The sequence below is a fragment of the Corvus moneduloides genome, chromosome 33 (assembly GCF_009650955.1).
Source record: "Corvus moneduloides isolate bCorMon1 chromosome 33, bCorMon1.pri, whole genome shotgun sequence".
NCBI lineage: Eukaryota > Metazoa > Chordata > Aves > Passeriformes > Corvidae > Corvus > Corvus moneduloides.
In genome coordinates, this window is record NC_045508.1 from 488,860 (window position 1) to 504,695 (window position 15,836).

The following is a 15,836-nucleotide window of genomic DNA, read 5'->3' on the forward strand; positions in this document are numbered from 1 at the left end:
TAGACTATTATGTAAGATTGTCACAGGCTTAAAATTTTAGAGGTTTTGAGCTTCTCTTTGTAGTAAATAGATAAGAGTAAAAAATATCAAAATGGAGGATTGTTGTTGTTCTCTAAACCTTCTTTTCCTTCTTCTACTACTCCATGTTCTGCAGTAAAAGTAGTTTGGAATGATTGGATAGAGAATTCCGCAGTTCCTGGCTGTGTTACTGAATAATTGGTAGGAAAGTGAAAATAATGTATGTTTTTAGTAACGATTGGTTAAATTATCTTTAAAAGGCCATGTAAATCTTGATAATTAGACTTCTCTCCTGCTTTCTGTGCTGTGTGTTATGCCTGGGTCACGCTAGTGGCTCAGTTCCTCTGATAAGACTTAATAAATAACTCTCCGGCAGCATTGAAACTCCAGGAAAAGTCTTGGTTTATCTTTTGAAAGTCCGTGCAAGGACTTTTAGAAAATTCTCTTCCATCAGGAGGGATTTGATTTATGGCATGGTTCAGTGTCACTTTATCTCTGGGTTCAACACCACCCCAAGCCCATTTTGGTTGGGTTTGTGGTTCCAGGTGGATGCTGCTGGCTCCCTAAAGCACTTCAGCATCTGACAAGTCTCACACCATGACCCAACCCCCTGAGAGGGTTTGGGAATTGTTCCCTTTGCTCAGAGGTGCATGGGAGCTGGAGGAAGCACTGGTCCTGCTGCCCTCCCCAGAGCAGCTCTGCCCCTCAGTGCTGCACGGCTGCTCCACACACCCTTTCCCCTGGGGCCTGCCCTGGGCCCAGCACTGCCCTGTCCTGCCCCGCTCAGCAGCCCTGCAGTGCTGAGCCCCAAGGCAAAGCCATCCCCAACTCACCCAGCAGCAGCAGCAGCAGCAGCAGGAGGAGGAGGAGGAGGAGGAGGAAGGCCGGGCGAGCAGGAGACAGCCTGGCACATCCCCCCTGGGCCAGCATTGTTTGGGGCACTGCAGCCACAGCCTCTCCTTGCAGCGTCTGCTGTGGGCTGAGCTCTGCCCAGCGCTGCAAGAGCTGCCTGGCCCGGGGCTTGCAGCGTGCCTGGGACTGGTCCTGCTGCAGGGCTGGGGCTGGCAGGGCCTTTCCCACACCGAGTGGCTGTGGCCAGCGGGGGCCCTGCCTCAGCCCCCACTGTGGCCGCTGCGCCTGCAGAGCCCCCGCTTTCATTTCCGCACCCTGCGAGCCCAGAGCACGAGCCGTGTGTGCCTGTCCCTCTGGGGCAGCCTCCTCCCTGCAAAGCCCTCCTGAACCTGCCCCTTTGTTCACAGAGCCTGGTCTTTGTGAGGGATACCAAGAGCCATGAAAGCTGCTGGAGGGACAACAGGGCAGGACACCAGCAATCCTGCAGCTTCCTGGCACTTCCACCTCCAATGATAGAGGAGCCAGTGAGGAGTGGGGCTCTGCTGGATCTCCTGCTCACCCAGCACAAGGCACTTGCTGTTCTGCTGACCAAGGTGCCTCTGCAAGGGGCACTGTAACCAGCTGGCCCATGCCCAGGGACCTGCCCTTGGCTGCAGCACAACAAGCCTGGCTTTATTTATGGAGAACATTTTGGTGCCCTGAGTCCCCCACTGCCATTTGTCCCTCCCAGGTGAAGGCAGGAGACTGGGGATTGAGAAGGAGGGAAGGCTCTGTTGTGTCCCCCTGTGCAGTGGTTTAGTGCATGGGAGAGGAGACACGGCTTTGCTGCAGATCTTGCACAGCCTGGAGCTGCAGGTCATGGCCATGAGTGTCCCAGATGGGACAGGAGAGTCCAGGGCTGCAGGACCACCCTGTGGTGGTGGCACTGGGAGAAGAGGGTGAGATTTGGTGCAGCCTGTGCACATCCTTGGGATGAAATGGACACAGTTCAGAGCCCTGGTGCCAGTGAGTTATTGCCCAGCACAGATGAACAGAGAGCAAAGGTGGGGGTCTGAAACAGGCTGAAGTCGATGTTAAAAACAACTGACATAAAAATATGAAAGCACTGTGGGAGCTTTCATCAGAAATGGCCTTGAATTTTACACCTTCAGCCACTGCAGAGATGTTCCACCTGATAACTGATCTTACAAGGTGGGTTTGGAACATTTCCTGACATGCTGCTGTATTGCACCTCCTTTATCTCAAGGCACAATAGCTTCTATTATTAGTCTGAATTATGAGATCAGAAATTTTCATGGTTAGTGATTGTTACTAAGATTTTTGATCACTAATTAAGCATTAGAACAGACATTCCTAATTTGTGTATCAGGCAGTTGTAACTATATGAGCAAGTCCAATTTTTTTATCCTGGGTTTACCACCAAAATCTTTAGCAGTACCCCATCACTTCATTTTTCTTTCTCAAGGAATCTCTCATCCCATCCCACTCAGTTCCCCATTTTATTGAAATTCCAGATCAGAGCAGTATCTGCACTCCTCCCCTAATTTCAAACCTCTCTATTCTGGGGTTTCAGTCTGTTCAAGCACAGCTGGGACTTGGTTTCAGCTCTCATCATCTTGACAAACTTTATGGCATGACAACAATTAGGGCAGTAATGCAATGGCAAGAGGCAATGGCTTCTCATTTTTATTTACATTCTCCTCCTTACCCTATAGACACAAGGGGGGAAAACCCCTCCATAAATCAAATCACATCAGCTTGTTCAAATATTTAATTACCCTCATGGTAAAAAGCTACCAAAAATATCTGTCCATTTAATGGGAATTCTCATGTTGCAGCTTGTGTCTCTGAGCCAATCAAGGCACCTCACCAAGAAGATGTCAAATGGAGAGAGAAATGCAGCAAGGCCTTTGAGCCCCAAACTGCTCCCTGGGTCTGACAGACATTGTTCCCTGGGGAGGTGGTGGAGCCTCTATCCTTGGAGATATTCAAAAGCCTCTGGGAGAGGTTCTGGCACACCAGCTCCAGGTGTCCCTGGGTGAGCAGAGGAGTTGGACCAGGTGATCTCTTGGGGTCACTCCCAACCTCAGCTACTCTGTGTTTCTGTGATCCTGTACAGGGCATGAGACATCTGAAATGAAAAGCGTCAGAATCTCCAGTGTCAGATGGAGCTGTGTCTGTACCCAGTTCCTGTGTGTGTTTAATTTTCATTTCCTCTTGGCTGTTTAGTTTTTTGCAGATGTGGTGATAGAAAGTGCATAAGAAGATGAGTGGTGTGATACAGAGGCACAGAATGCTTCTGAGGTGCTGCAGTATTGATCACTGAGCAAAATGGAAGTCAGGAAGCAATTCCAAAGTGTTTGGAAAAATCATTATAGTGTGTTGTCTGTATCACTTTACTCCATATTTCTGGTTGTGGTTGAAGAAAGAATGGAGCTGGAATTTAAATGTCCTCAGAAGAAATCATTGGAGGAATTATATGTTGCTTCTGACCTCTTCTGTCCAGCCTTCTTTACATTTGTCCTGAGCTTCACCTCCGCCCCACCTGCATTCCCTGGGCTCGCTGTGTTGGGAAGTGCTTGTGTTGCTGGAAGACTCAAAGAATTTCTGCCTCCTGTGATTTGGTGTGTGATCCTCCTGTGCCATGGCAGATACACTGACTGTGTGATTTCAGCAAATGAAGGAAACAGCAGCCAAAGTGCCCCCCAAAGCAGAGCAGCTGAATTACCCAGTGAGTTCTACACCAAATCTCAGGTAAGAGACCTGGGAAGCTTGGATTGTAAGTGTTTAACCAATCTGTGTGTGTGAAGAATCTGGGATGTACAGCAATGGGAGAACCATTTCATCTGGAGAATGAAGTGTTAAGTTGCTGTTCCGGTTTGGCCAAATTTAGAAATATATCCTCTGAGAGAAGGCAGGCTACAACCAGCCCTCCCCCACTGGGTTCAGGAAAAAATAAATTTTCCTCAAAGGAAAGTGAAAGAGATAAAAACTATTTATTTAACAAACACACAGGAAAAGGATAATTAATGCTAAATGATAAAACCTCCCGCTCTGCTGAGAGAAACCTGGGGGAAAATTTGGAGTCTTTCCGTAGATCTCCCTCTCCCTCCTTGGAGCTGAGACGGGGTGGTGGGCCCACCTCCAGGGCCAAGGCCTCGGTGGAAAGTCCTCCCAATGTATTCTGATGTTGAAACTGTCCAGCAGAGAGAAAAGGAAAAAAACGAAGTCCCAGGAAAACAAAAGTTAACTCTCTGGAGGAAAAGGAGCTGAGGAAAAAAAACTGCTGAAAGCTGGCTGGAAAGAAAAGCAAGCCGGGTGCTTCCCTTCCCTCTCGCTCTCCTGCCGCAGTTGAAAAAAAAAGTCTCTATCTCTGTGTGACCTGAACAAGCTGCAAACTGCTTTGAAAAAGTTTTGCTCAGTTCTTCCTTCCCCCTCTCAGGCTCAGTTTAAAGGAATAGAAAGGCACAAAAATTAATTTCTGGGCATAGGGCAGCAATAGGGAATACACATCATAAAGTCACCCCAAGGCAGTTGCATTTATGATTTTTATGTGATATATGTATTACATTTCTATTGCCTGTGGTTTTTCCATTCCTCTGTTTTTCATTAGTGTGTATCAGTACAAGTTTCTAATTATCATGTTCCTCCTGAGGATGAAATCTGAACTGTAAAGACCTTGCTCCAGGGTTATTCTAGGAACTTACACGTGTGTTTTGTGTCTGGTTCTTAAAGAAACTTTCACGAAAATAAGAAATAAGAGAATGCACTGAGATGAGAGAGAGAGAGGCTGCTATTCCTTGTTTCAGTGAGTCTGTGCCTTGCTGTCACTTGTCACCTGGCCATGGCAGGAGCAAGGAATGGATTTCATAAGAAGAACTATGGCACTTCATAATAATGCAAGGGCTTTAGTGAAAATTACTTTTAGTACTTTCTCTTCCAGGTGTCAGGGCTGTTCCCTCTCACTGCTGTTGTCAGTCTTTGTGACCTGTGCCACGTGTTCCCCTGTGGTTCTGCTGGAAGGATGAAGAAGGACATTGGAGAGAGGAGCTGCAGAGGTGGTTAGAGGCAGGAGCCAGGAACCACAGTGAAGAATTGAAGGAAGAGGGGGCAGAGCACAGAATGGAACAGAAAGTGAAACCATCTCTGCAGAATGTTAGTGACAATTTCTGGAAAACCAGAGATTTAAGAAGCCAAACAGCACAGGATTGCTCAGCTTTGTATCAGCAGTGCACAGAGAGCAGATGCCCACTGCAGGCAGCAGTGAGGGCCCACTGTGTCAAACAGGGGATCTCTGCTCTGCAAAGCACTTGGGATTGCAGTGGAGTTGGTCTTTGGGAACTGGAAGGAATCCCTGGTGCAGCTGCCCCTCTTCCTCTGGCTCATCAGGGCAGCTGTGAGACGTGAGGCTTTGGGAAAGGAGGAGCAGAGCTGCACATGGGGCACCTGTAAGATCTGCTGCTTTCTTGCCTGAGCACATCCTGGGCTGGGGCAAGGGACAGAGGCAGAGAAGAGGAACAGAGCAGCCCTTGTTGCTCAGCAGGGCCAGGAAGTTCTGCTGGGAGAAAGGAGATGGCCAGAGAGAGAGTTTAAGGGTTCACTGGAAGCTGATGTCTTGGAGCATTTCCCTTTCCCAGGCTCCTGCCCACTGCTTCAGGAACTCCCAGCAGCATCTTCTGCTGTTCTCCTCTGATTCCCAGCAAAGCCAGCGTGAGGATGAGCAGGAGAGCCAAGCTGAGCCAGGTTCATCCCTGGTGGAGCTGCATGGCTTGGGGACCTCTGTCCCAGGGACCTGAGCCCACCTGTCCCTCTGTGCTGACACCACCTGAGAACTGAGCGGGGAGAGCAGCTGGTGTTCCAGGCACACCCGAGTGGAGAGGGAGATTTCTGTGGGGTGGGAAAGGCAGAACAGGAGCTGATAACTGGGGCAGGATGGAGCTGTGAGGGGGGTGGGCAAAGGAGGACCCACCCAAAGCAATGGTGCAAGGACTTGGCGTGGCCATGGCAGAGCTTTGGGAGTGCAGGTGTGTGGAGACCTACACAGAGTGTTCTGCCTTTCTGCTGTTGTGTCTCTGTCTGCCATAAGATTTTGGGAAAAGCTGTGGAGATGAGAAGCTGTCAGCAGTTTGTCCTGCATTATCTCATCCTTCTTTCTTTAAATTGAGTTTGCTCTTCCTTCTCTAGGTGGGTCTTCATGCCTTTCATCTCATCATTCCTTAGAAATCTTTTCAAATTCTTTAGACGTCTTTTCATTCACTGCACAGACATGAAAAAATGGTGTAACTGATAGAAATGCTGACCAATAATGAGGTGGAAAACAACACAAAATAATAAAGAGAAAGCAATTGTTAGAGGTCACTATCAATGGAATTTATTGCAATAACAGAAGTCTTCATATTGTTTATAATTTCACACTGAGTCAGATCTGCTTTTTGCTCACAGCAACACCAGAGCCAAGGCAGCTCGTTCCCTGGCCGGAAGCTCTGCTCTCAAGCTGCTGGGCACAGCACAGCCCTGCTGCTGTGGTTTTCCTCCCCACACTCGCAGCCTGCACAAACACAGCAAAGCAGAGAGGAAACCTCTGCAAGGGGCTCCTCCTGCACAGCTCCTCTCCCCCAAGGCAATTTCTGCCCTGGGGACTGTTTCACACCCTGGCTGAGCTTGCAGGTACCTCTGGAATTCCTCTGCTCCAACCCCACTGCTCCAGTCGGGCTGATTGCAGGTGCTTGCCCAGGATCAGGTACATCCAATGCAGCTGCCTACCCCAACAATCAAGGTTTGAGTGTCCATCTGTCAAGCAAAGATGCTGACTGATGATGCAAATGCCCCTCACCCCTGGGAGCTGGGTCTGTTCTTCTCCCAGAAAGAGGAGGCTGGGAGGGAGCAACCAGCTGGACATGGCTCTGTTTGGACCTGAGCAGCTTTGGCTCAAACATTCAGCAAAGTCATCAGAGCAAGGAATTCCTGTGAGGGTTCAAACCCTGTGCCTTAATTTGCTTCTGAATCTTTCATCTTCCTTGATATCTTCCCAGCACAGCCTATAGCATGATCTGAGAGGGGCCAGAGCAGATTTTGGAGAGAAATGGAATTGCACTGGAACATGTTTACCCTAAGGAAAGTTTCCAGTGGTTTCATGTGATTCTCTAAATATGCCCTGAGTGAATCCCATGGCCTTAAGTTTCTGTTCCTAAATTCCTGCAGGGCAATGGAGCTCCTGAAAGTAGAAACATCCTGGCTCACCAACCTGAAAAACATCTCAAACTGCCCTGAGCACAAACCCGTGGGTGAGGCAGCTCTCCTGTGGAGCAGAGCTGTGCCCCTCTGGGGCTCCATGGATGGACAGCCCGGGGCAGCTCTGCTGTCACCAGAGGTTTGTGTGTGAGCAGCTGAATCCAGCACCCGCTGTCCTTACCATGAGCTCAGGACAAGTGCAAATGAGGACGGTAATGACTGAGGCAGGGACTCAGACTGACAGGGATACTGAGATGTTTATTTAAAGAAATGATCTGGTTTTATACACTTCTTCAAGACGCAGTATTTCCTTATATGGTATTTTTCACTAAGAAACCTATCACACATTGCCATGTCAAGAGCACACTTTCTTAATATCCTGTTATGGGGGTGTTCACACACTGTTCAGGTGTCTGGCCGCTTCTGGCAGGCTTCTCTCCTTAGTGCATCTGTAACGTGGCATTTCTTCCCCCAAGGTCAGGAAGAGAGAAGCTTCTTTGTGCTGTCATGGTGTTCTGCAGGCACGTCCCACAGCCTGTAGCTCAATTCTATCTAATCTCTCTCCACATACAAGCTGTCAGCAAGGCCTTGGGAACTGAGTGGCACCTCTGCACTCCTTACAGGCCACAAGCTAGTGGTCAAGTAGAGAACATGAATCACATGCTTAAACAACAAATAGCTAAGATCTGTCAGGAGACAAATTTGTACTGGTACCAGGCATTGCCCTCATCAGAATCAGGGTAAAGCCAAGGTCAAATGGAAAGCGTAGCCCGTTTGAACTCTCGTATGGTAGGCCTTATGGGTTAAATGCCGCTCATGATGAAAACCTGACCCAGGTTGGTATTCAATATATTTATGAATACTTAAAAACCATTAACACTCAGCTGCATCAGAAGTATAATACTGTATTTGAGAATCTACCCAAGCAACCGTATCATAAACGGCACACAATTGATCCTGGTGAGTGTCGTGGTGCATGAGGCGGTGGCCGCAGCAGCAGAGCATTCGGAGGACTGGTGGACAGGCCTCCAGAACACCAAGGTCTAATCCTCACCCCTTGGTTACGGCGAGTTCCCATGTTCCTAGTGGTTCTTAGTTTACATGTTTTAATTTTATTGGTTCAGGAGTTCTCCACCCAGTTTTATGTATAAGTTCATGTTGATGTATTTCCCCTAGTTGCTTATGTATTAGTTCTGGAAAGCCCCATTGGTCTACTCATGTAATTCCCTCCCTTAAGTTATCCCTGGTGGATATTCCTCTATTGTCTCCTCCTCCTCAGTCGATCCCCATTGGTTGTTTCCCTTTGTTCCACCCCCTATAAAATACTGCGTTCTGTCTCACTCTCTTGTCTTTGTCCCTGGACCCTGTACCTGCAATAAACCAGCTGGAACCTATACAAAGACCCCTCTCTCATCCTTTGCCTCTGATGACATTTTTACATCATCTTTGTTTGGGGTCCACTCCTTGCGAAGGAGCCAGCTTTCCCTGCTAGCTGCAGCTGACAGCTTTCCCTGCTCGCTGCAGCCAACCCCTGCCTGCTGCAGCTGACACAAAGGACATCAGCAGCTGGATGCTGTGCTGCCTCGGGCAGCCCAAACAGTGTCAGGTGACTGGGTGTATGTTAAGAATTTTTCAGGTGATCCACTCCAGGAGAAGTGGGATGGACCATTCCAAGTCCTCCCTGACAACCTTCACTGCAATTTGCGTGAGAGAAAAACCTACCTGGATTCATTATACCTGAGTGAAGAAGTCTCCTCTTGTACCTTGGACAGTAACAACCATTGAGAATGACAGACTGAAGCTGAAACTCAGCTGAAAATCATGAATACTTTGTTATGCTTTGTTGCTTTTTGGCAGATTGTAGTAACTTTTGATGTAAATAAGTATGTAGCTTTGCTTGAGGGAATAGCTCAGCCTACTGGAATAAGGCATTGTTGGCTGTGTGGAGAGGTACAACAACTGCACTTACCATTGCTAGGGGTACCCTCTAGTAATTGGACTGCATTAAGCCCATATACCCCGTACAATATTAGTACACAATGCAAACAAATAGGTTCATGTTTAGGAAAACCCCTTGTCAGTTTTCACTCATCAATCAATCTGTTACGTAAATTCACCACCTACCTCACCAGATTTTAAAGTTCAATTTGCTCAATGGCATGACTGTTTGGTTGCAAGGCATACTAACAATGCTGACATGAGCATCACAACTAGCTGTGATTTGCCAGATGGCTTTTGGTGGTTGTGTGGGAATGGAATAGCCCTTAAGCAACTACCTGGAAATTAGACAGGTCAGTGTGCTATGGGGTATCTCGTCCCACCTATACAAGGTACAAATCATACCAGTTTAATTACAGAAATCATTAGAGGAATTTGGAGAAACCGATTTAGTCGAAGTATATCTTCTAATTTTCTGACTAGACACAATACAGGCCTTCACAGCTTTGTCAGGGCTTTTTTCGCTTTATTCCCAACTTTAGGAATTGTACACTTAGAAGAAGCAACAGCGAACATCTCAGCAGAGATAGAAATAATTGCAAACTCAATGGCAGATGCCATTGGATGGTTGCAAGCAGAAATACATTCTTTAAAAGATGCAGTATTTCAAAACCGTATGATATTAGATATGATCACAGCACAAATGGGAGGATTCTGTACATTGAAAAATACCGGTTGTTTTACTTATATAGACCAATCAGGGCAAATAACAACAGATATACATACAATCTGGCAACATGCAAAGATACTCCATGAAGTAATAAAGTAGGATACATCTTGGTCAAGTCACTTATGGGAGACACTTAGGTCTTGGCTCCCTTATCTAAATTGGTTAAAACAATTATTCATGGGACTCTTGTTAGGAATAATCATCTTGTGTACATGTATATTTAGCCAGTGCTTTTTGTGGTGCTGCCAGTGAACCAAAACGTCTTATGATGATTGGAAGAGATATAAATTGAGACACAGAGTAGAAAGAGGAAGACATTTCTGGAGAACAAACACACGATAATTTGTGAAAGAATTCACAAAAGTAAAAAGAAAGGGGGGATTGGAATCCTAAGTGGTATGTAAGGAAAGGTTAACCACAAGTCATTTTGTAACAAGATGTGCAGGTAAAGCAAGCAAGATAGCAGGTAAAGCAAGATAGCAGAGCAAGCAAGATAACATGCCAAGCAGAAGCAAGCAAGATAGCAAGTTTTAACAGAACTTGCAAATTGCAAAATCAGCTGAAAACAAGTTAGACTGAAGAATAAGAATCACAAGGCGTGTGTTGAAGACAGAGGTAAATTTGGATGCTAAAAAGCAGGAGCAGAGGAATTTTCCAGCTGCTCAAGCATTTCTGAAGTTTTTCCTTTCTCATGCTTTAGCTGAGAAACAGTGAAACACTGTTTTGTAAACTAACTTTCTACCTGGCACCTGCAAGGTCTTGTTTTGGTTCACTGAAGAAAATATTTTGAAATGGGTGGTTATACCGCTCAGCCACTCACTGTGGTGGGTGGCTAGCCAAGGGGCCAATCATGTAATTTCTCTTTTGCAATCCATGCTATAAAAAGATGGGGTTTTGGCATTAAAGGGTCGGCTTCGACCATCTTCTCTGACCTGAAGTTATGTCATTTTTCTCCGTCCCTGTGTGCAACAGCAACAGGTAAAAAGTTCAGATGTGAGGAAGACTACAGAAGTCTTCATCAAAAGACTACCAGAGACTGAGAACCACCACAGAAGGAACTGATGCATGTGCGGAAGCAACAAACTGTTGTAAAACCATGACAGATCTTTATGTAAATATGAGTATGCTAATGGTATATTGTAATTGTGACGTTATGTGGAAGGACTTTTAAAATGTAACTGAAGGCTAAAGAAGATTGAATGAGTTTTGTGGTGGGGTGACCCCCTCAGTCCCAGTGCTGAATAAACAAATACCTGCTCTCTAGCGGGGTTGACTATAGAGTTTTAATTCTTACCTAGTTTTGGGTATCAAAAGTCATTTGTTCACAGGTGCAGAAACACAGAAACAGCTCAAACTGCTGCATCCGAGTATGACCTCAGACAAAGGACCCCTGGGCTCATGTAATTTTTCTTGCCATTTTCCCTTTTCCCTCACATTTCCCAGCCATTTTCCCCCTCATGTCATTTTTCTTGCCATTTTCCCTTTTCCCCTCACATTTCCCAGCCATTTTCCCCCTCATGTCTCCTGCCATTTTTTCCTCTCACATTTACTGCCATTTTTACCCTCACTTCTCCTGCCATTTTTTCCTCTCACGTTTTCTGCCCTTTTGTCCCCTCACTTTTCCCATCTTTTACATCATGTTTTCCGCCCTTTCCCCCCCTTGTTTCCTGTCCTTTTCCCCTCATTTTTCTAACCATTTTGTCCCCTCCTCTTTCCTGTACTTTTGTCCCACCATGTTTCCAGCCTGCAAGTCTTGTTTTTCCTCTCAAGTCTTCCCCTCATGCTGGCTATCTCCGTGTCCATCCACCTCACTGTCATCACAGGCCTTGCTCTCCTTTGTTATCCATAAGGTTTGCCAACTCAGGGCTCTTGCTTTCTTTGATTGCTGATTTTAGTCATTTGTTCTTAACTCAGCCTGTGACCTTGTAACGCAGTTCTTGTGCTCGAAGCACGAGCTCTGGCGTGCCCTAGGTCAGAGAGAGTCCAGCTGTGTTCTTCTGTGCGTCGCTGAAGTGACTTCGGCATCAGGAAAAGAGCTGCTGGCTGAGCTCGCTGGCTTCTTTCGGAGGGAACACGGCAGGAGCCGATGGTATCAGCTCACGTTAGCTGATACCATTAGGAAGAGAGAGGCTGTTCTGGTCTGGCTCCTAACAGGTTTATTGTTAGAAGATTCGCAACCAGAACAAGCTTGGAAGGGATGGAATGTGATGGGATGTGATGGGATGGTCCCCTGAGGCTTGTCCTCAGTTTTATAGGAAATTTGAAAACGCAGTGAAAGGGGAAAACAACCAATGAGTTACAAGCCAGGGGTCAGATACAATTTAACAAGAACCACTGGGGGAAACCGAGAGGCAGGAGTTATAACAGAGAACCAGTGAACAACCGAGTAACCGAGAATTTTCCCGAACCGGAGGAGGCGGCTTGTACCCGGGCACTGCCCAAGGGGTGCAGCTTAGGCTTCTGAGCCGCCCATCGACCCACCCTCTGAGTCTGCCTCTTCGGGAAACTCGATCCAGGGGATGGGCTGGGATTGATTGGCATCACGCTGCCCCAGCCCCGCAGTGGGATGGGTCACCGCAACAACCTTGCACTTCTTTGCCTGCAGTTCTCCTCTCCATCCCTCCACAGGGGGAAGGGGAGAGGAGTGGGAGAAGGGAGCAGTGCATGGTTTGGAGTGTTTCAGTGGGAGCACCACAGTGGGGGAACTGGGGTGTCACAAAGGGCCCCCTGTGACCCGCCACCTGCCCCTAGCAACAGCTGGAAGGGTTTGTTGATGTGGAACCAGCGCCCAGCCTGCAGTGTCCGGCAGGACAGCGACGGGACAGGACGGGAGCACACAGCTGGCGAGAAGCCCGCTGGTTTTAGCTCACGTCTTGCCCTGCAGCAGGGAGTAAGGTATTAAACCAAACCTTCCCCCTTGCCTATTCTCAGAACTTCATCTCCATTCAGTAGAATGGAGAAGAGACCTCCAAGCCAGCCCACGGTGACCTGGGAGGAGGACGCGGCTCCTCAGGAGAGCAGCTCTGCAGCGGAGCCCGCCGAGGTGACCACGGTGCAGCCATTGCAGCCCAGTGAGTGAGGGGCCCTGTAGGACTGGGCAGGGCTGGGATCAGGTTTCCCCGGCACACGGGCAGATGGGGATCACAGGGGTGGGAGTGATGCCGGAGTGCCAGAGCTGCTCGGGGCAGGACACCAGCCCCGGCACAGCCTGTGCCGAGGAGGGGGAGAGCAGAGGGGGCCCCAGCTGCTGCTCTGGGGCGTGGGCAGCGAGGGTCAGTGGCTGGCAAGAGGCAGTGGTGCTGTGGGATGCTGGACGTGTCCCTCTCATCTGCCAGAGCGCTCCTCAGCCCGGGGCACTGGGCATTGCCCTGCCATGGTGTGCTCCAGCAGGGCAGCTCCTCTGATGGGCATCCTCCAGTCGGGAGCTGCACTGAAAGGCTGTGCCAGGGGAGTGGGCACAGCATGGGCAAAGGGCAGATCTCTTTCCTCTGCTCTCTGCTATCACTGCACCCTCTAGCAGCTTTCCTTTCTCTCCCCCTCCATTAGATGCTGTGTATGGACAGGAAGCCATGGACTTCATCCGGGCCTTTGCCAGCAGCCCCGACCAGGTACCCACGGCCTGCTGAATGGCAGCTGAGCCTGGACAGGGGTGCTGGCTCTGCAGAGCAGCTGCTCCCACAGGGCACTGCACCCTAAGGGCTCTGGTCCTACTGGAGGGGTGTCCTTGCTTCATGCTGCCCTGTTTTCTCTGTTCCCCAGCTGCACAACGAGGACCTGAAGCTCAAGTTCCTTGACAGCATCTGTATCCTGTGCAGAAATGCCAGGGACTGTGGTTTCTTCCAGGACCTGGGTGATTTCTGCCACAAATACAAGCTGGGAGAGAAGATCCAGGTGAGGGGGCACCCGGCAATCTGGGGAAGGGAGCAAGGAGCCTCAGCAGCCGGTGAGGGCAGTGCGTGGGCAGGGCAAGGCTCTGGTGGCTCTGGGTGCTGGCAGCTGCATGGTTGCAGCCCAGCTGTGCTCTGCAGGTGCTGCTGCAATTGGAGCCCAAGTACGAGATTTGCACGGAGGTGCGGCGGCTGGCCATGCTCGCTATTGCCGGACTGAGGTACCGGCCCATCACACCTGCAGACCCCTGCCCAGTACTCTGTGCCCACCTGCCCATCCCTCCTGGAAGCCCAGCCCCAGTGCTGCAGGAGACCTTGAGACACTGCTCCCAGCACCGGTGGCCAGCTGGGCCCCTCTCTCTTTGCAGCACGCTGGGGACGCTGCTGGAGAGGAAGAGAAAACTCTTAAGAGCATGCTTCGATGTAGGTACAAAAATGCTTTAAGTGAGGATCTTCTTGTTATTTTTCTAAGTCCGTGAGAGATTTTTCTCTCTCACAGAAGAGGTAGCAGGGAATGTAAACAACCAAGCCACCTGCAACCCTGGAAAGTCTTGTTTATGGTATAGTAGAAAAATATTTTGATAATGCATGTTTTAGGATTTTGGCCAATCACCCCCAAGGGGTGGCTGGTCCTTTGTCCAATTAGACTATGAAGAAAAAAGTCTATAAAAGAGTTTGTAAAATAATTAAATAAATCAATCTTGCTGCACAATTCCTGCCTGCTGGATCTTCTCCTCCTCCTCCTCCCTATGGCTGCAGAACACGGTGACATACCATAGGAACCAGGCTTGTGGTAATATTTGGTGCTGCCCGACGTGATCTGCACTCTCTGATGTGTCCTGCTGCTGCGAGCCAAGCTGAATTCCTGTAGAGGTACGCGGTTCCTTTTTGCCCCCCGGGACCGGGAGGTCCGACAGGACTGAGAAATGGCGAACAGCGGCTCACAGAATGACGCTGTCGTACTGGTCTGGAAAGGTGTGTTTAGCATATTGCAAACCTCCATTCCTGAGAACTCAGTTCGGGAATTATTAGACTGGGCTACTTTAAAAGGGATTTCCATGGACAGAGATACTGCCTTGGACTTTTCCTTGTGGCAAGAGCTCGGATGCACTGTCCGACATGAGCTCCCGACAGGGGAGCCGGCAGCGTTAGAATTATACAAAACCTGGTGGTCGTTATTTATTCTGCTGACAGCCCTTGACTGTGATAGCAGGGCTGAATCGCCTGTCTCGGTGATGAGTGACGGAGGAATGTCCGAGGGGGGCCCCGCTGACTGGGCTTCCGGGGCAAGTGATGGTGGATTCGGAATAACCCCCCCGGCTCCACAGGCAGAGCCTGCGCCGGCTCACCCTGCACAGTCGCAGGACTCTGCGGCCCCCAGGGACCCCGCGCCACCAGAGGCGGGGGGTGTCAGAGCAGCGAGAGGGTGCACAGCCTGCCTTGCTGTTCGGCTGGACGGCAGCCACTGCTTATCCAGGGCCGCAGATCAGCGGGTTAGCAACTTGGACGCCCAGAGAGCCTCCTAGTTCGCTTCCATATGCACCTGGATCTGGCTTCTTAGCGGGCGTAGCGCCGGGCGTGCCTGCTCCGGGTCTGCCGGGCTATGGTCCGCTGCCCTCCCTGGCGCTGGACTGTTCTGCACAGTCGCAAAACCGAACCATGGACCTTTTTATGCAGCATTTGCCCTTTCTGTCAGAGCTACGAAACCTATCCCGTAGGATGGAGGACTTGCTCAGCCTGTTAGAGCAGCGAATGCCCGAGCCCGCGCCGCAAGCGACGCCAGCGCCGGCCGTGCCGTCTGCGCCGCCCGCGCCCCCCCTGCCAGAAGCGGGAGACGCAGCTCCGATCCGAGAAACGGCGCGGCCGGCAGCGAAACCGGGAACAGCGCTGCCGCGGGGAAACCCAGAAGCGGCGGCGGCTGCTGAGCGGTGGGCAGAGGCGGCGGCGCCACCGAGAACGGCCATGGAGAATGGGCCAGCAGCGGTGCCGGGCGTGTCCGCGGAGCGCCGGCCAGAGACGGCAGCGCCGAGCGCGCCCGGGGAGCACGAAAAAGCAGCGGAAGCGGCGACCGCGCCGAACGCGGCTGCTGTGCGAGAGACGGCCGCGGTGCCGGCCGCGGCGCCGAGCGCAGCCGTAGTTCCAGAGTCGGCAGCAGTTCCAGTACTGGCTTGGTTGGATCT

The 15,836-nt window shown here is 49.9% G+C and overlaps 1 protein-coding gene and 1 long non-coding RNA gene across 2 annotated transcripts in view; both read left to right on the plus strand.

Moving 5' to 3' along the window:
• The window catches only part of LOC116437155, a 207,828-nt gene that overhangs the window by 66,809 nt on the left and 125,183 nt on the right, over positions 1-15,836 (plus strand). The window lies entirely within an intron of this gene.
• Positions 3,111-6,228, plus strand: LOC116437183. Its single transcript, XR_004237204.1, has 2 exons — positions 3,111-3,624; positions 4,814-6,228. It is a non-coding gene; the product is annotated as an uncharacterized LOC116437183 (long non-coding RNA).